Below are 21,096 nucleotides of genomic sequence, written 5' to 3' on the forward strand. Positions count from 1 at the left end.
AAAAAGTGGTTTTCATCCCATATAGAAATCGATTTCTCTAGAAATGGTCCCCTGCAGCAACATATGAAACACCCTTATTGGAATACCTCTTTCCCTCTTCAAAATAAGGACATTTCCAACAGAAATATTGATTTCTGACAAATTTTAGAAGAATGGCACACAAATATCAGTACCTATCCCAGAAATAAAAAGTTCTCTCCTAAGAATCATTCTTTATCCTTGCAAAAACATGGTTTTCTCACCAAAATTATGCTTTTTATCCCTTTAAAATAGCGTTGTCTCCCAGAAATACTGGTTTTCATCCCCAGAAGAAGACATTTTCTCTACAAAATGAAGCTTTGTAGCAAAATAGGACACATTGCTTCCAGAATACCTTTTCTCTTCTACAAATTGAGGACATTACTAACAGAAACACCTTTTCTCCTCTACAAAATAAGGACATTTCCAACAGATATATCCTTTTCTGACAGATTTTAGAAAAATTTCACAGGAATATCAATACTTATACCAGAAATAAAAAGGTCTCTCTTAGGTATCACTCTTTACCCTTGCAAAATTATGCTTTTCTTACCCAAATAATGTTTTTCATCTCTACAAACAGCATTTTCTAGACATAAACGTGGTTTTCATTAGCAAAAGAAATCGATTTCTCTTCAAAATTAGCGTTTGTAGCCAAATATGACACATTGTTTCCAGAATAACTCTTTTCATCTAAAAAAGAATGACATTTCCAACAGAAATATTCATTTCTGACAGATTTTAGAAGTAGGTCACATGAATATCAATACTTATCCCAGAAATGAAAAGTACACTCTTAGGTATCACTCTTCATCCTTGCAAAACTATGGTTTTCTTCCCAAACTAATGCTTTTCATCCCTACAAATAGCAATTTCTCCCTAAATTACTGGTTTTCATCCCCAAAAGAAGACACATTCTCTTTAAAATGATGCTTTGTAACAAATGATGACTCACTGATTCCAGAATATCTGTCTTCCCCTACAAAATAATGACATTAGCATAAGAATTATCCATTTCAGACAAATTTCCGATGTATTTCACACTAATATCAAGACTTACACAAGAAAAAAATGTGTTCTCTCTTAGGTATCACTCTTGAATCTTGCAAAAAATTCATTTTCTTACCAATACAAAGCTTGCCATCATTACAAGTAGCATTTTCTACCCAAAAAAGTGGTTTTCATTCCCAATGGAAATCGTTTTCTCTACAAATGGTCCCCTGTAGCAACATATGAAACACTCTTATTGGAATACCTCTTTCCCTCTTCAAAATAAGGACATTTCCAACAGAAATATCGATTTCTGACAAATTTTAGAAGAATGGCACACAAATATCAGTACCTATCGCAGAAATAAAAAGTTCTCTCCTAAGAATCATTCTTTATCCTTGCAAAAACATGGTTTTCTCACCAAAATTATGCTTTTTATCCCTTTAAAATAGCGCTGTTTCCCAGAAATACTGGTTTTCATCCCCAGAAGAAGACATTTTCTCTACAATTGAAGCTTTGTAGCAAAATAGGACACATTGCTTCCAGAATACCTTTTCTCTTCTACAAATTGAGGACATTACTAACAGAAACACCTTTTCTCCTCTACAAAATAAGGACATTTCCAACAGATATATCCTTTTCTGACAGATTTTAGAAAAATTTCACAGGAATATCAATACTTATACCAGAAATAAAAAGGTCTCTCTTAGGTATCACTCTTTACCCTTGCAAAAATTATGCTTTTCTTACCCAAATAATGTTTTTCATCTCTACAAACAGCATTTTCTAGACATAAACGTGGTTTTCATTAGCAAAAGAAATCGATTTCTCTTCAAAATTAGCGTTTGTAGCCAAATATGACACATTGTTTCCAGAATAACTCTTTTCATCTAAAAAAGAATGACATTTCCAACAGAAATATCCATTTCTGACAGATTTTAGAAGTAGGTCACATGAATATCAATACTTATCCCTGAAATGAAAAGTACACTCTTAGGTATCACTCTTCATCCTTGCAAAACTATGGTTTTCTTCCCAAACTAATGCTTTTCATCCCTACAAATAGCAATTTCTCCCTAAATTACTGGTTTTCATCCCCAAAAGAAGACACATTCTCTTTAAAATGATGCTTTGTAACAAATGATGACTCACTGATTCCAGAATATCTGTCTTCCCCTACAAAATAATGACATTAACATAAGAATTATCCATTTCAGACAAATTTCCGATGTATTTCACACTAATATCAAGACTTACACCAGAAAAAATTGTGTTCTCTCTTAGGTATCACTCTTGAATCTTGCAAAAAATTCATTTTCTTACCAATACAAAGCTTGCCATCATTACAAGTAGCATTTTCTACCCAAACAAGTGGTTCTCATCCCCAATAGAAATCGTTTTCTCTACAAATGGTCCCCTGTAGCAACATATGAAACACTCTTATTGGAATACCTCTTTCCCTCTTCAAAATAAGGACATTTCCAACAGAAATATCGATTTCTGACAAATTTTAGAAGAATGGCACACAAATATCAGTACCTATCCCAGAAATAAAAAGTTCTCTCCTAAGAATCATTCTTTATCCTTGCAAAAACATGGTTTTCTCACCAAAATTATGCTTTTTATCCCTTTAAAATAGCGCTGTTTCCCAGAAATACTGGTTTTCATCCCCAGAAGAAGACATTTTCTCTACAAAATGAAGCTTTGTAGCAAAATAGGACACATTGCTTCCAGAATACCTTTTCTCTTCTACAAATTGAGGACATTACTAACAGAAACACCTTTTCTCCTCTACAAAATAAGGACATTTCCAACAGATATATCCTTTTCTGACAGATTTTAGAAAAATTTCACAGGAATATCAATACTTATACCAGAAATAAAAAGGTCTCTCTTAGGTATCACTCTTTACCCTTGCAAAATTATGCTTTTCTTACCAAAATAATGTTTTTCATCTCTACAAACAGCATTTTCTAGACATAAAGGTGGTTTTCATCACCAAAAGAAATCGATTTCTCTTCAGAATCGGCGTTTGTAGCCAAATATGACACACTGTTTCCAGAATAACTCTTTTCATCTAAAAAAGAATGACATTTCCAACAGAAATATCCATTTCTGACAGATTTTAGAAGTAGGTCACATGAATATCAATACTTATCCCAGAAATGAAAAGTACACTCTTAGGTATCACTCTTCATCCTTGCAAAACTATGGTTTTCTTCCCAAACTAATGCTTTTCATCCCTACAAATAGCAATTTCTCCCTAAATTACTGGTTTTCATCCCCAAAAGAAGACACATTCTCTTTAAAATGATGCTTTGTAACAAATGATGACTCACTGATTCCGGAATATCTGTTTTCCGCTACAAAATAATGACATTAACATAAGAATTATCCATTTCAGACAAATTTCCGATGTATTTCACACTAATATCAAGACTTCCACCAGAAAAAAATGTGTTCTCTCTTAGGTATCACTCTTGAATCTTGCAAAAAATTCATTTTCTTACCAATACAAAGCTTGTCATCATTACAAGTAGAATTTTCTACCCAAAAAAAGTGGTTTTCATCCCATATAGAAATCGATTTCTCTAGAAATGGTCCCCTGCAGCAACATATGAAACACCCTTATTGGAATACCTCTTTCCCTCTTCAAAATAAGGACATTTCCAACAGAAATATTGATTTCTGACAAATTTTAGAAGAATGGCACACAAATATCAGTACCTATCCCAGAAATAAAAAGTTCTCTCCTAAGAATCATTCTTTATCCTTGCAAAAACATGGTTTTCTCACCAAAATTATGCTTTTTATCCCTTTAAAATAGCGTTGTCTCCCAGAAATACTGGTTTTCATCCCCAGAAGAAGACATTTTCTCTACAAAATGAAGCTTTGTAGCAAAATAGGACACATTGCTTCCAGAATACCTTTTCTCTTCTACAAATTGAGGACATTACTAACAGAAACACCTTTTCTCCTCTACAAAATAAGGACATTTCCAACAGATATATCCTTTTCTGACAGATTTTAGAAAAATTTCACAGGAATATCAATACTTATACCAGAAATAAAAAGGTCTCTCTTAGGTATCACTCTTTACCCTTGCAAAATTATGCTTTTCTTACCCAAATAATGTTTTTCATCTCTACAAACAGCATTTTCTAGACATAAAGGTGGTTTTCATCACCAAAAGAAATCGATTTCTCTTCAAAATTAGCGTTTGTAGCCAAATATGACACATTGTTTCCAGAATAACTCTTTTCATCTAAAAAAGAATGACATTTCCAACAGAAATATTCATTTCTGACAGATTTTAGAAGTAGGTCACATGAATATCAATACTTATCCCAGAAATGAAAAGTACACTCTTAGGTATCACTCTTCATCCTTGCAAAACTATGGTTTTCTTCCCAAACTAATGCTTTTCATCCCTACAAATAGCAATTTCTCCCTAAATTACTGGTTTTCATCCCCAAAAGAAGACACATTCTCTTTAAAATGATGCTTTGTAACAAATGATGACTCACTGATTCCAGAATATCTGTCTTCCCCTACAAAATAATGACATTAGCATAAGAATTATCCATTTCAGACAAATTTCCGATGTATTTCACACTAATATCAAGACTTACACAAGAAAAAAATGTGTTCTCTCTTAGGTATCACTCTTGAATCTTGCAAAAAATTCATTTTCTTACCAATACAAAGCTTGCCATCATTACAAGTAGCATTTTCTACCCAAAAAAGTGGTTTTCATTCCCAATGGAAATCGTTTTCTCTACAAATGGTCCCCTGTAGCAACATATGAAACACTCTTATTGGAATACCTCTTTCCCTCTTCAAAATAAGGACATTTCCAACAGAAATATCGATTTCTGACAAATTTTAGAAGAATGTCACACAAATATCAGTACCTATCGCAGAAATAAAAAGTTCTCTCCTAAGAATCATTCTTTATCCTTGCAAAAACATGGTTTTCTCACCAAAATTATGCTTTTTATCCCTTTAAAATAGCGCTGTTTCCCAGAAATACTGGTTTTCATCCCCAGAAGAAGACATTTTCTCTACAATTGAAGCTTTGTAGCAAAATAGGACACATTGCTTCCAGAATACCTTTTCTCTTCTACAAATTGAGGACATTACTAACAGAAACACCTTTTCTCCTCTACAAAATAAGGACATTTCCAACAGATATATCCTTTTCTGACAGATTTTAGAAAAATTTCACAGGAATATCAATACTTATACCAGAAATAAAAAGGTCTCTCTTAGGTATCACTCTTTACCCTTGCAAAAATTATGCTTTTCTTACCCAAATAATGTTTTTCATCTCTACAAACAGCATTTTCTAGACATAAACGTGGTTTTCATTAGCAAAAGAAATCGATTTCTCTTCAAAATTAGCGTTTGTAGCCAAATATGACACACTGTTTCCAGAATAACTCTTTTCATCTAAAAAAGAATGACATTTCCAACAGAAATATCCATTTCTGACAGATTTTAGAAGTAGTTCACATGAATATCAATACTTATCCCAGAAATGAAAAGTACACTCTTAGGTATCACTCTTCATCCTTGCAAAACTATGGTTTTCTTCCCAAACTAATGCTTTTCATCCCTACAAATAGCAATTTCTCCCTAAATTACTGGTTTTCATCCCCAAAAGAAGACACATTCTCTTTAAAATGATGCTTTGTAACAAATGATGACTCACTGATTCCAGAATATCTCTCTTCCCCTACAAAATAATGACATTAGCATAAGAATTATCCATTTCAGACAAATTTCCGATGTATTTCACACTAATATCAAGACTTACACAAGAAAAAAATGTGTTCTCTCTTAGGTATCACTCTTGAATCTTGCAAAAAATTCATTTTCTTACCAATACAAAGCTTGTCATCATTACAAGTAGCATTTTCTACCCAAAAAAGTGGTTTTCATTCCCAATGGAAATCGTTTTCTCTACAAATGGTCCCCTGTAGCAACATATGAAACACTCTTATTGGAATACCTCTTTCCCTCTTCAAAATAAGGCCATTTCCAACAGAAATATCGATTTCTGACAAATTTTAGAAGAATGGTACACAAATATCAGTACCTATCCCAGAAATAAAAAGTTCTCTCCTAAGAATCATTCTTTATCCTTGCAAAAACATGGTTTTCTCACCAAAATTATGCTTTTTATCCCTTTAAAATAGCGCTGTTTCCCAGAAATACTGGTTTTCATCCCCAGAAGAAGACATTTTCTCTACAAAATAAAGCTTTGTAGCAAAATAGGACACATTGCTTCCAGAATACCTTTTCTCTTCTACCAATTGAGGACATTACTAACAGAAACACCTTTTCTCCTCTACAAAATAAGGACATTTCCAACAGATATATCCTTTTCTGACAGATTTTAGAAAAATTTCACAGGAATATCAATACTTATACCAGAAATAAAAAGGTCTCTCTTAGGTATCACTCTTTACCCTTGCAAAAATATGCTTTTCTTACCAAAATAATGTTTTTCATCTCTACAAACAGCATTTTCTAGACATAAAGGTGGTTTTCATCACCAAAAGAAATCGATTTCTCTTCAAAATTAGCGTTTGTAGCCAAATATGACACATTGTTTCCAGAATAACTCTTTTCCTCTAAAAAAGAATGACATTTCCAACAGAAATATCCATTTCTGACAGATTTTAGAAGTAGGTCACATGAATATCAATACTTATCCCAGAAATGAAAAGTACACTGATAGGTATCACTCTTCATCCTTGCAAAACTATGGTTTTCTTCCCAAACTAATGCTTTTCATCCCTACAAATAGCAATTTCTCCCTAAATTACTGGTTTTCATCCCCAAAAGAAGACACATTCTCTTTAAAATGATGCTTTGTAACAAATGATGACTCACTGATTCCAGAATATCTCTCTTCCCCAACAAAATAATGACATTAACATAACAATTATCCATTTCAGACAAATTTCCGATGTATTTCACACTAATATCAAGACTTACACCAGAAAAAAATGTGTTCTGTCTTAGGTATCACTCTTGAATCTTGCAAAATATTCATTTTCTTACCAATACAAAGCTTGCCATCATTACAAGTAGCATTTTCTACCCAAACAAGTGGTTTTCATCCCCAATAGAAATCGTTTTCTCTAAAAATGGTACCCTGCAGCAACATATGAAACACTCTTATTGGAATACCTCTTTCCCTCTTCAAAATAAGGACATTTCCAACAGAAATATCGATTTCTGACAAATTTTAGAAGAATGGCACACAAATATCAGTACCTATCCCAGAAATAAAAAGTTCTCTCCTAAGAATCATTCTTTATCCTTGCAAAAACATGGTTTTCTCACCAAAATTATGCTTTTTATCCCTTTGAAATAGCGCTGTTTCCCAGAAATACTGGTTTTCATCCCCAGAAGAAGACATTTTCTCTACAAAATAAAGCTTTGTAGCAAAATAGGACACATTGCTTCCAGAATACCTTTTCTCTTCTACAAATTGAGGACATTACTAACAGAAACACCTTTTCCCCTCTACAAAATAAGGACATTTCCAACAGATATATCCTTTTCTGACAGATTTTAGAAAAATTTCACAGGAATATCAATACTTATACCAGAAATAAAAAGGTCTCTCTTAGCTATCACTCTTTACCCTTGCAAAAATATGCTTTTCTTACCAAAATAATGTTTTTCATCTCCACAAACAGCATTTTCTAGACATAAAGGTGGTTTTCATCAGGAAAAGAAATCGATTTCTCTTCAAAATTAGCATTTGTAGCCAAATATGACACACTGTTTCCAGAATACCTCTTTTCATCTAAAAAAGAATGACATTTCCAACAGAAATATCCATTTCTGACAGATTTTAGAAGTAGGTCACGTGAATATCAATACTTATCCCAGAAATGAAAAGTACACTGTTAGGTATCACTCTTCATCCTTGCAAAACTATTGTTTTCTTCCCAAACTAATGCTTTTCATCCCTACAAATAGCAATTTCTCCCTAAATTACTGGTTTTCATCCCCAAAAGAAGACACATTCTCTTTAAAATGATGCTTTGTAACAAATGATGACTCACTGATTCCAGAATATCTCTCTTCCCCTACAAAATAATGACATTAACATAAGAATTATCCATTTCAGACAAATTTCCGATGTATTTCACACTAATATCAAGACTTACACCAGAAAAAAATGTGTTCTCTCTTAGGTATCACTCTTGAATCTTGCAAAAAATTCATTTTCTTACCAATACAAAGCTTGCCATCATTACAAGTAGCATTTTCTACCCAAAAAAGTGGTTTTCATTCCCAATGGAAATCGTTTTCTCTACAAATGGTCCCCTGTAGCAACATATGAAACACTCTTATTGGAATACCTCTTTCCCTCTTCAAAATAAGGACATTTCCAACAGAAATATCGATTTCTGACAAATTTTAGAAGAATGGCACACAAATATCAGTACCTATCGCAGAAATAAAAAGTTCTCTCCTAAGAATCATTCTTTATCCTTGCAAAAACATGGTTTTCTCACCAAAATTATGCTTTTTATCCCTTTAAAATAGCGCTGTTTCCCAGAAATACTGGTTTTCATCCCCAGAAGAAGACATTTTCTCTACAATTGAAGCTTTGTAGCAAAATAGGACACATTGCTTCCAGAATACCTTTTCTCTTCTACAAATTGAGGACATTACTAACAGAAACACCTTTTCTCCTCTACAAAATAAGGACATTTCCAACAGATATATCCTTTTCTGACAGATTTTAGAAAAATTTCACAGGAATATCAATACTTATACCAGAAATAAAAAGGTCTCTCTTAGGTATCACTCTTTACCCTTGCAAAAATATGGTTTTCTTACCAAAATAATGTTTTTCATCTCTACAAACAGCATGTTCTAAACATAAAGGTGGTTTTAATCACCAAAAGAAATCGATTTCTCTTCAAAATTAGCGTTTGTAGCCAAATATGACACATTGTTTCCAGAATAACTCTTTTCATCTAAAAAAGAATGACATTTCCAACAGAAATATCCATTTCTGACAGATTTTAGAAGTAGGTCACATGAATATCAATACTTATCCCTGAAATGAAAAGTACACTCTTAGGTATCACTCTTCATCCTTGCAAAACTATGGTTTTCTTCCCAAACTAATGCTTTTCATCCCTACAAATAGCAATTTCTCCCTAAATTACTGGTTTTCATCCCCAAAAGAAGACACATTCTCTTTAAAATGATGCTTTGTAACAAATGATGACTCACTGATTCCAGAATATCTGTCTTCCCCTACAAAATAATGACATTAACATAAGAATTATCCATTTCAGACAAATTTCCGATGTATTTCACACTAATATCAAGACTTACACCAGAAAAAATTGTGTTCTCTCTTAGGTATCACTCTTGAATCTTGCAAAAAATTCATTTTCTTACCAATACAAAGCTTGCCATCATTACAAGTAGCATTTTCTACCCAAAAAAGTGGTTTTCATTCCCAATGGAAATCGTTTTCTCTACAAATGGTCCCCTGTAGCAACATATGAAACACTCTTATTGGAATACCTCTTTCCCTCTTCAAAATAAGGACATTTCCAACAGAAATATCGATTTCTGACAAATTTTAGAAGAATGGCACACAAATATCAGTACCTATCCCAGAAATAAAAAGTTCTCTCCTAAGAATCATTCTTTATCCTTGCAAAAACATGGTTTTCTCACCAAAATTATGCTTTTTATCCCTTTAAAATAGCGCTGTTTCCCAGAAATACTGGTTTTCATCCCCAGAAGAAGACATTTTCTCTACAAAATGAAGCTTTGTAGCAAAATAGGACACATTGCTTCCAGAATACCTTTTCTCTTCTACAAATTGAGGACATTACTAACAGAAACACCTTTTCTCCTCTACAAAATAAGGACATTTCCAACAGATATATCCTTTTCTGACAGATTTTAGAAAAATTTCACAGGAATATCAATACTTATACCAGAAATAAAAAGGTCTCTCTTAGGTATCACTCTTTACCCTTGCAAAATTATGCTTTTCTTACCAAAATAATGTTTTTCATCTCTACAAACAGCATTTTCTAGACATAAAGGTGGTTTTCATCACCAAAAGAAATCGATTTCTCTTCAAAATCGGCGTTTGTAGCCAAATATGACACACTGTTTCCAGAATAACTCTTTTCATCTAAAAAAGAATGACATTTCCAACAGAAATATCCATTTCTGACAGATTTTAGAAGTAGTTCACATGAATATCAATACTTATCCCAGAAATGAAAAGTACACTCTTAGGTATCACTCTTCATCCTTGCAAAACTATGGTTTTCTTCCCAAACTAATGCTTTTCATCCCTACAAATAGCAATTTCTCCCTAAATTACTGGTTTTCATCCCCAAAAGAAGACACATTCTCTTTAAAATGATGCTTTGTAACAAATGATGACTCACTGATTCCAGAATATCTCTCTTCCCCTACAAAATAATGACATTAGCATAAGAATTATCCATTTCAGACAAATTTCCGATGTATTTCACACTAATATCAAGACTTACACCAGAAAAAAATGTGTTCTCTCTTAGGTATCACTCTTGAATCTTGCAAAAAATTCATTTTCTTACCAATACAAAGCTTGTCATCATTACAAGTAGCATTTTCTACCCAAAAAAGTGGTTTTCATTCCCAATGGAAATCGTTTTCTCTACAAATGGTCCCCTGTAGCAACATATGAAACACTCTTATTGGAATACCTCTTTCCCTCTTCAAAATAAGGCCATTTCCAACAGAAATATCGATTTCTGACAAATTTTAGAAGAATGGTACACAAATATCAGTACCTATCCCAGAAATAAAAAGTTCTCTCCTAAGAATCATTCTTTATCCTTGCAAAAACATGGTTTTCTCACCAAAATTATGCTTTTTATCCCTTTAAAATAGCGCTGTTTCCCAGAAATACTGGTTTTCATCCCCAGAAGAAGACATTTTCTCTACAAAATAAAGCTTTGTAGCAAAATAGGACACATTGCTTCCAGAATACCTTTTCTCTTCTACCAATTGAGGACATTACTAACAGAAACACCTTTTCTCCTCTACAAAATAAGGACATTTCCAACAGATATATCCTTTTCTGACAGATTTTAGAAAAATTTCACAGGAATATCAATACTTATACCAGAAATAAAAAGGTCTCTCTTAGGTATCACTCTTTACCCTTGCAAAAATATGCTTTTCTTACCAAAATAATGTTTTTCATCTCTACAAACAGCATTTTCTAGACATAAAGGTGGTTTTCATCACCAAAAGAAATCGATTTCTCTTCAAAATTAGCGTTTGTAGCCAAATATGACACATTGTTTCCAGAATAACTCTTTTCCTCTAAAAAAGAATGACATTTCCAACAGAAATATCCATTTCTGACAGATTTTAGAAGTAGGTCACATGAATATCAATACTTATCCCAGAAATGAAAAGTACACTGATAGGTATCACTCTTCATCCTTGCAAAACTATGGTTTTCTTCCCAAACTAATGCTTTTCATCCCTACAAATAGCAATTTCTCCCTAAATTACTGGTTTTCATCCCCAAAAGAAGACACATTCTCTTTAAAATGATGCTTTGTAACAAATGATGACTCACTGATTCCAGAATATCTCTCTTCCCCAACAAAATAATGACATTAACATAACAATTATCCATTTCAGACAAATTTCCGATGTATTTCACACTAATATCAAGACTTACACCAGAAAAAAATGTGTTCTGTCTTAGGTATCACTCTTGAATCTTGCAAAATATTCATTTTCTTACCAATACAAAGCTTGCCATCATTACAAGTAGCATTTTCTACCCAAACAAGTGGTTTTCATCCCCAATAGAAATCGTTTTCTCTAAAAATGGTACCCTGCAGCAACATATGAAACACTCTTATTGGAATACCTCTTTCCCTCTTCAAAATAAGGACATTTCCAACAGAAATATCGATTTCTGACAAATTTTAGAAGAATGGCACACAAATATCAGTACCTATCCCAGAAATAAAAAGTTCTCTCCTAAGAATCATTCTTTATCCTTGCAAAAACATGGTTTTCTCACCAAAATTATGCTTTTTATCCCTTTGAAATAGCGCTGTTTCCCAGAAATACTGGTTTTCATCCCCAGAAGAAGACATTTTCTCTACAAAATAAAGCTTTGTAGCAAAATAGGACACATTGCTTCCAGAATACCTTTTCTCTTCTACAAATTGAGGACATTACTAACAGAAACACCTTTTCCCCTCTACAAAATAAGGACATTTCCAACAGATATATCCTTTTCTGACAGATTTTAGAAAAATTTCACAGGAATATCAATACTTATACCAGAAATAAAAAGGTCTCTCTTAGCTATCACTCTTTACCCTTGCAAAAATATGCTTTTCTTACCAAAATAATGTTTTTCATCTCCACAAACAGCATTTTCTAGACATAAAGGTGGTTTTCATCAGGAAAAGAAATCGATTTCTCTTCAAAATTAGCATTTGTAGCCAAATATGACACACTGTTTCCAGAATACCTCTTTTCATCTAAAAAAGAATGACATTTCCAACAGAAATATCCATTTCTGACAGATTTTAGAAGTAGGTCACGTGAATATCAATACTTATCCCAGAAATGAAAAGTACACTCTTAGGTATCACTCTTCATCCTTGCAAAACTATTGTTTTCTTCCCAAACTAATGCTTTTCATCCCTACAAATAGCAATTTCTCCCTAAATTACTGGTTTTCATCCCCAAAAGAAGACACATTCTCTTTAAAATGATGCTTTGTAACAAATGATGACTCACTGATTCCAGAATATCTCTCTTCCCCTACAAAATAATGACATTAACATAAGAATTATCCATTTCAGACAAATTTCCTATGTATTTCACACTAATATCAAGACTTACACCAGAAAAAAATGTGTTCTCTCTTAGGTATCACTCTTGAATCTTGCAAAAAATTCATTTTCTTACGAATACAAAGCTTGTCATCATTACAAGTAGCATTTTCTACCCAAAAAAGTGGTTTTCATCCCCAATAGAAATCGTTTTCTCTACAAATGGTCCCCTGTAGCAACATATGAAACACTCTTATTGGAATACCTATTTCCCTCTTCAAAATAAGGCCATTTCCAACAGAAATATCGATTTCTGACAAATTTTAGAAGAATGGCACACAAATATCAGTACCTATCCCAGAAATAAAAAGTTCTCACCTAAGAATCATTCTTTATCCTTGCAAAAACATGGTTTTCTCACCAAAATTATGCTTTTTATCCCTTTAAAATAGCGCTGTTTCCCAGAAATACTGGTTTTCATCCCCAGAAGAAGACATTTTCTCTACAAAATGAAGCTTTGTAGCAAAATAGGACACATTGCTTCCAGAATACCTTTTCTCTTCTACCAATTGAGGACATTACTAACAGAAACACCGTTTCTCCTCTACAAAATAAGGACATTTCCAACAGATATATCCTTTTCTGACAGATTTTAGAAAAATTTCACAGGAATATCAATACTTATACCAGAAATAAAAAGGTCTCTCTTAGGTATCACTCTTTACCCTTGCAAAAATATGCTTTTCTTACCCAAATAATGTTTTTCATCTCTACAAACAGCATTTTCTAGACATAAAGGTGGTTTTCATCACCAAAAAATACCGTTTTCTCTTCAAAATTAGCGTTTGTAGCCAAATATGACACATTGTTTCCAGAATAACTCTTTTCATCTAAAAATGAATGACATTTCCAACAGAAATATCCATTTCTGACAGATTTTAGAAGTAGGTCACATGAATATCAATACCTATCTTAGAAATGAAAAGTACACTCTTAGGTATCACTCTTCATCCTTGCAAAACTATGGTTTTCTTCCCAAACTAATGCTTTTCATCCCTACAAATAGCAATTTCTCCCTAAATTACTGGTTTTCATCCCCAAAAGAAGACACATTCTCTTTAAAATGATGCTTTGTAACACATGATGACTCACTGATTCCAGAATATCTTTCTTCCCCTACAAAATAATGACATTAGCATAAGAATTATCCATTTCAGACAAATTTCCGATGTATTTCACACTAATATCAAGACTTCCACCAGAAAAAAATGTGTTCTCTCTTAGGTATCAATCTTGAATCTTGCAAAAAATTCATTTTCTTACCAATACAAAGCTTGTCATCATTACAAGTAGCATTTTTTACCCAAAAAAGTGGTTTTCATTCTCAATGGAAATCGTTTTCTCTACAAATGGTCCCCTGTAGCAACATATGAAACACTCTTATTGGAATACCTCTTTCCCTCTTCAAAATAAGGACATTTCCAACAGAAATATCGATTTCTGACAAATTTTAGAAGAATGGCACACAAATATCAGTACCTATCCCAGAAATAAAAAGTTCTCTCCTAAGAATCATTCTTTATCCTTGCAAAAACATGGTTTTCTCACCAAAATTATGCTTTTTATCCCTTTAAAATAGCGTTGTCTCCCAGAAATACTGGTTTTCATCCCCAGAAGAAGACATTTTCTCTACAAAATGAAGCTTTGTATCAAAATAGGACACATTGCTTCCAGAATACCTTTTCTCTTCTACAAATTGAGGACATTACTAACAGAAACAACTTTTCTCCTCTACAAAATAAGGGCATTTCCAACAGATATATCCTTTTCTGACAGATTTTAGAAATATTTAACAGGAATATCAATACTTATACCAGAAATAAAAAGGTCTCTCTTAGGTATCACTCTTTACCCTTGCAAAAATACGGTTTCCTTACCAAAAAAATGTTTTTCAACTCTACAAACAGCATTTTCTAAACATAAATGTGGTTTTCATCAACAAAAGAAATCAATTTCTCTACAAAATTAGCGTTTGTAACCAAAAATGACACATTGTTTCCAGAATAACTCTTTTCATCTTAAAAAGAATGACATTTCCAACAGAAATATCCATTTCTGACAGATTTTAGAAGTAGGTTACATGAATATCAATACTTATCCCAGAAATGAAAAGTACACTCTTAGGTATCACTCTTCATCCTTGCAAAACTATGGTTTTCTTCCCAAACTAATGCTTTTCATCCCTACAAATAGCAATTTCTCCCTAAATTACTGGTTTTCATCCCCAAAAGAAGACACATTCTCTTTAAAATGATGCTTTGTAACAAATGATGACTCACTGATTCCAGAATATCTCTCTTCCCCTACAAAATAATGACATTAGCATAAGAATTATCCATTTCAGACAAATTTCCGATGTATTTCACACTAATATCAAGACTTACACCAGAAAAAAATGTGTTCTCTCTTAGGTATCACTCTTGAATCTTGCAAAAAATTCATTTTCTTACCAATACAAAGCTTGTCATCATTACAAGTAGCATTTTCTACCCAAAAAAGTGGTTTTCATCCCCAATAGAAATCGTTTTCTCTACAAATGGTCCCCTGTAGCAACATATGAAACACTCTTATTGGAATACCTCTTTCCCTCTTCAAAATAAGGCCATTTCCAACAGAAATATCGATTTCTGACAAATTTTAGAAGAATGGTACACAAATATCAGTACCTATCCCAGAAATAAAAAGTTCTCTCCTAAGAATCATTCTTTATCCTTGCAAAAACATGGTTTTCTCACCAAAATTATGCTTTTTATCCCTTTAAAATAGCGCTGTTTCCCAGAAATACTGGTTTTCATCCCCAGAAGAAGACATTTTCTCTACAAAATAAAGCTTTGTAGCAAAATAGGACACATTGCTTCCAGAATACCTTTTCTCTTCTACCAATTGAGGACATTACTAACAGAAACACCTTTTCTCCTCTACAAAATAAGGACATTTCCAACAGATATATCCTTTTCTGACAGATTTTAGAAAAATTTCACAGGAATATCAATACTTATACCAGAAATAAAAAGGTCTCTCTTAGGTATCACTCTTTACCCTTGCAAAAATATGCTTTTCTTACCAAAATAATGTTTTTCATCTCTACAAACAGCATTTTCTAGACATAAAGGTGGTTTTCATCACCAAAAGAAATCGATTTCTCTTCAAAATTAGCGTTTGTAGCCAAATATGACACATTGTTTCCAGAATAACTCTTTTCCTCTAAAAAAGAATGACATTTCCAACAGAAATATCCATTTCTGACAGATTTTAGAAGTAGGTCACATGAATATCAATACTTATCCCAGAAATGAAAAGTACACTGATAGGTATCACTCTTCATCCTTGCAAAACTATGGTTTTCTTCCCAAACTAATGCTTTTCATCCCTACAAATAGCAATTTCTCCCTAAATTACTGGTTTTCATCCCCAAAAGAAGACACATTCTCTTTAAAATGATGCTTTGTAACAAATGATGACTCACTGATTCCAGAATATCTCTCTTCCCCAACAAAATAATGACATTAACATAACAATTATCCATTTCAGACAAATTTCCGATGTATTTCACACTAATATCAAGACTTACACCAGAAAAAAATGCGTTCTGTCTTAGGTATCACTCTTGAATCTTGCAAAATATTCATTTTCTTACCAATACAAAGCTTGCCATCATTACAAGTAGCATTTTCTACCCAAACAAGTGGTTTTCATCCCCAATAGAAATCGTTTTCTCTAAAAATGGTACCCTGCAGCAACATATGAAACACTCTTATTGGAATACCTCTTTCCCTCTTCAAAATAAGGACATTTCCAACAGAAATATCGATTTCTGACAAATTTTAGAAGAATGGCACACAAATATCAGTACCTATCCCAGAAATAAAAAGTTCTCTCCTAAGAATCATTCTTTATCCTTGCAAAAACATGGTTTTCTCACCAAAATTATGCTTTTTATCCCTTTGAAATAGCGCTGTTTCCCAGAAATACTGGTTTTCATCCCCAGAAGAAGACATTTTCTCTACAAAATAAAGCTTTGTAGCAAAATAGGACACATTGCTTCCAGAATACCTTTTCTCTTCTACAAATTGAGGACATTACTAACAGAAACACCTTTTCCCCTCTACAAAATAAGGACATTTCCAACAGATATATCCTTTTCTGACAGATTTTAGAAAAATTTCACAGGAATATCAATACTTATACCAGAAATAAAAAGGTCTCTCTTAGCTATCACTCTTTACCCTTGCAAAAATATGCTTTTCTTACCAAAATAATGTTTTTCATCTCCACAAACAGCATTTTCTAGACATAAAGGTGGTTTTCATCAGGAAAAGAAATCGATTTCTCTTCAAAATTAGCATTTGTAGCCAAATATGACACACTGTTTCCAGAATAACTCTTTTCATCTAAAAAAGAATGACATTTCCAACAGAAATATCCATTTCTGACAGATTTTAGAAGTAGGTCACGTGAATATCAATACTTATCCCAGAAATGAAAAGTACACTGTTAGGTATCACTCTTCATCCTTGCAAAACTATTGTTTTCTTCCCAAACTAATGCTTTTCATCCCTACAAATAGCAATTTCTCCCTAAATTACTCGTTTTCATCCCCAAAAGAAGACACATTCTCTTTAAAATGATGCTTTGTAACAAATGATGACTCACTGATTCCAGAATATCTCTCTTCCCCTACAAAATAATGACATTAACATAAGAATTATCCATTTCAGACAAATTTCCTATGTATTTCACACTAATATCAAGACTTACACCAGAAAAAAATGTGTTCTCTCTTAGGTATCACTCTTGAATCTTGCAAAAAATTCATTTTCTTACGAATACAAAGCTTGTCATCATTACAAGTAGCATTTTCTACCCAAAAAAGTGGTTTTCATCCCCAATAGAAATCGTTTTCTCTACAAATGGTCCCCTGTAGCAACATATGAAACACTCTTATTGGAATACCTATTTCCCTCTTCAAAATAAGGCCATTTCCAACAGAAATATCGATTTCTGACAAATTTTAGAAGAATGGCACACAAATATCAGTACCTATCCCAGAAATAAAAAGTTCTCACCTAAGAATCATTCTTTATCCTTGCAAAAACATGGTTTTCTCACCAAAATTATGCTTTTTATCCCTTTAAAATAGCGCTGTTTCCCAGAAATACTGGTTTTCATCCCCAGAAGAAGACATTTTCTCTACAAAATGAAGCTTTGTAGCAAAATAGGACACATTGCTTCCAGAATACCTTTTCTCTTCTACCAATTGAGGACATTACTAACAGAAACACCGTTTCTCCTCTACAAAATAAGGACATTTCCAACAGATATATCCTTTTCTGACAGATTTTAGAAAAATTTCACAGGAATATCAATACTTATACCAGAAATAAAAAGGTCTCTCTTAGGTATCACTCTTTACCCTTGCAAAAATATGCTTTTCTTACCCAAATAATGTTTTTCATCTCTACAAACAGCATTTTCTAGACATAAAGGTGGTTTTCATCACCAAAAAATACCGTTTTCTCTTTAAAATTAGCGTTTGTAGCCAAATATGACACATTGTTTCCAGAATAACTCTTTTCATCTAAAAATGAATGACATTTCCAACAGAAATATCCATTTCTGACAGATTTTAGAAGTAGGTCCCATGAATATCAATACTTATCCCAGAAATGAAAAGTACACTCTTAGGTATCACTCTTCATCCTTGCAGAACTATGGTTTTCTTCCCAAACTAATGCTTTTCATCCCTACAAATAGCAATGTCTCCCTACATTACTGGTTTTCATCCCCAAAAGAAGACACATTCTCTTTAAAGTGATGCTTTGTAACAAATTATGACTCACTGATTCCAGAATATCTGTCTTCCCCTACAAAATAATGACATTAACATAAGAATTATCCATTTCAGACAAATTTCCGATGTATTTCACACTAATATCAAGACTTCCACCAGAAAAAAATGTGTTCTCTCTTAGGTATCAATCTTGAATCTTGCAAAAAATTCATTTTCTTACCAATACAAAGCTTGTCATCATTACAAGTAGCATTTTTTACCCAAAAAAGTGGTTTTCATTCTCAATGGAAATCGTTTTCTCTACAAATGGTCCCCTGTAGCAACATATGAAACACTCTTATTGGAATACCTCTTTCCCTCTTCAAAATAAGGACATTTCCAACAGAAATATCGATTTCTGACAAATTTTAGAAGAATGGCACACAAATATCAGTACCTATCCCAGAAATAAAAAGTTCTCTCCTAAGAATCATACTTCATCCTTGCAAAAACATGGTTTTCTCACCAAAATTATGCTTTTTATCCCTTTAAAATAGCGTTGTCTCCCAGAAATACTGGTTTTCATCCCCAGAAGAAGACATTTTCTCTACAAAATGAAGCTTTGTATCAAAATAGGACACATTGCTTCCAGAATACCTTTTCTCTTCTACAAATTGAGGACATTACTAACAGAAACAACTTTTCTCCTCTACAAAATAAGGGCATTTCCAACAGATATATCCTTTTCTGACAGATTTTAGAAATATTTAACAGGAATATCAATACTTATACCAGAAATAAAAAGGTCTCTCTTAGGTATCACTCTTTACCCTTGCAAAAATACGGTTTCCTTACCAAAAAAATGTTTTTCAACTCTACAAACAGCATTTTCTAAACATAAATGTGGTTTTCATCAACAAAAGAAATCAATTTCTCTACAAAATTAGCGTTTGTAACAAAAAATGACACATTGTTTCCAGAATAACTCTTTTCATCTTAAAAAGAATGACATTTCCAACAGAAATATCCATTTCTGACAGATTTTAGAAGTAGGTTACATGAATATCAATACTTATCCCTGAAATGAAAAGTGCACTCTTAGGTATCACTCTTCATCCTTGCAAAACTGTGGTTTTCTTCCCAAACTAATGCTTTTCATCCCTACAAATAGCAATTTCTCCCTAAATTACTGGTTTTCATCCCCAAAAGAAGACACATTCTCTTTAAAATGATGCTTTGTAACAAATGATGACTCACTGATTCCAGAATCTCTCTTCCCCTACAAAATAATGACATTAGCATAAGAATTATCCATTTCTGGCAAATTTCCGATGTATTTCACACTAATATCAAGACTTACACCAGAAAAAAATGTGTTCTCTCTTAGGTATCACTCTTGAATCTTGCAAAAAATTCATTTTCTTACCAATACAAAGCTTGTCATCATTACAAGTAGCATTTTCTACCCAAAAAAGTGGTTTTCATCCCCAATAGAAATCGTTTTCTCTACAAATGGTCCCCTGTAGTCATATACGAAACACTGTTATTGGAATACCTCTTTCCCTCTTCAAAATAAGGACATTTCCAACAGAAATATCCTTTTCTGACAGATTTTAGAAAAATTTCACAGGAATATCAATACTTATACCAGAAATGAAAAGTACACTCTTAGGTATCACTCTTTACCCTTGCAAAAATATGGTTTCCTTACCAAAATAATGTTTTTCATCTCTACAAACAGCATTTTCTAAACATAAAGGTGGTTTTCATCACCAAAATAAATCGATTTCTCTACAAAATTAGCGTTTGTAGCCAAATATGACACATTGTTTAAAGAATAACTCTTTTCATCTAAAAAAGAATGACATTTCCAACAGAAATATCCATTTCTGACAGATTTTAGAAGTAGGTCACATGAATATCAACACTTATCCCTGAAATGAAAAGTACACTCTTAGGTATCACTCTTCATCCTTGCAAAACTGTGGTTTTCTTCCCAAAATAATGCTTTTCATCCCTACAAATAGCAATTTCTCCCTAAATTACTGGTTTTCATCCCCAAAAGAAGACACATTCTCTTTAAAATGATGCTTTGTAACAAATGATGACTCACTGATTCCAGAATATCTGTCTTCCCCTACAAAATAATGACATTAGCATAAGAATTATCCATTTCAGACAAATTTTCGATGTATTTCACACTAATATCAAGACTTACACCAGAAAAAAATGTATTCTCTCTTAGGTATCACTCTTGAATCTTGCAAAAAATTCATTTTCTTACCAATACAAAGCTTGTCATCATTACAAGTAGCATTTTTTACCCAAAAAAGTGGTTTTCATCCCCAATGGAAATCGTTTTCTCTACAAATGGTCCCCTGTAGCAAC

The sequence above is a fragment of the Coturnix japonica genome, chromosome 2 (assembly GCF_054131305.1).
Source record: "Coturnix japonica strain WE chromosome 2, WE-NBRP24, whole genome shotgun sequence".
In the NCBI taxonomy this organism is placed as follows: Eukaryota; Metazoa; Chordata; class Aves; order Galliformes; family Phasianidae; genus Coturnix; species Coturnix japonica.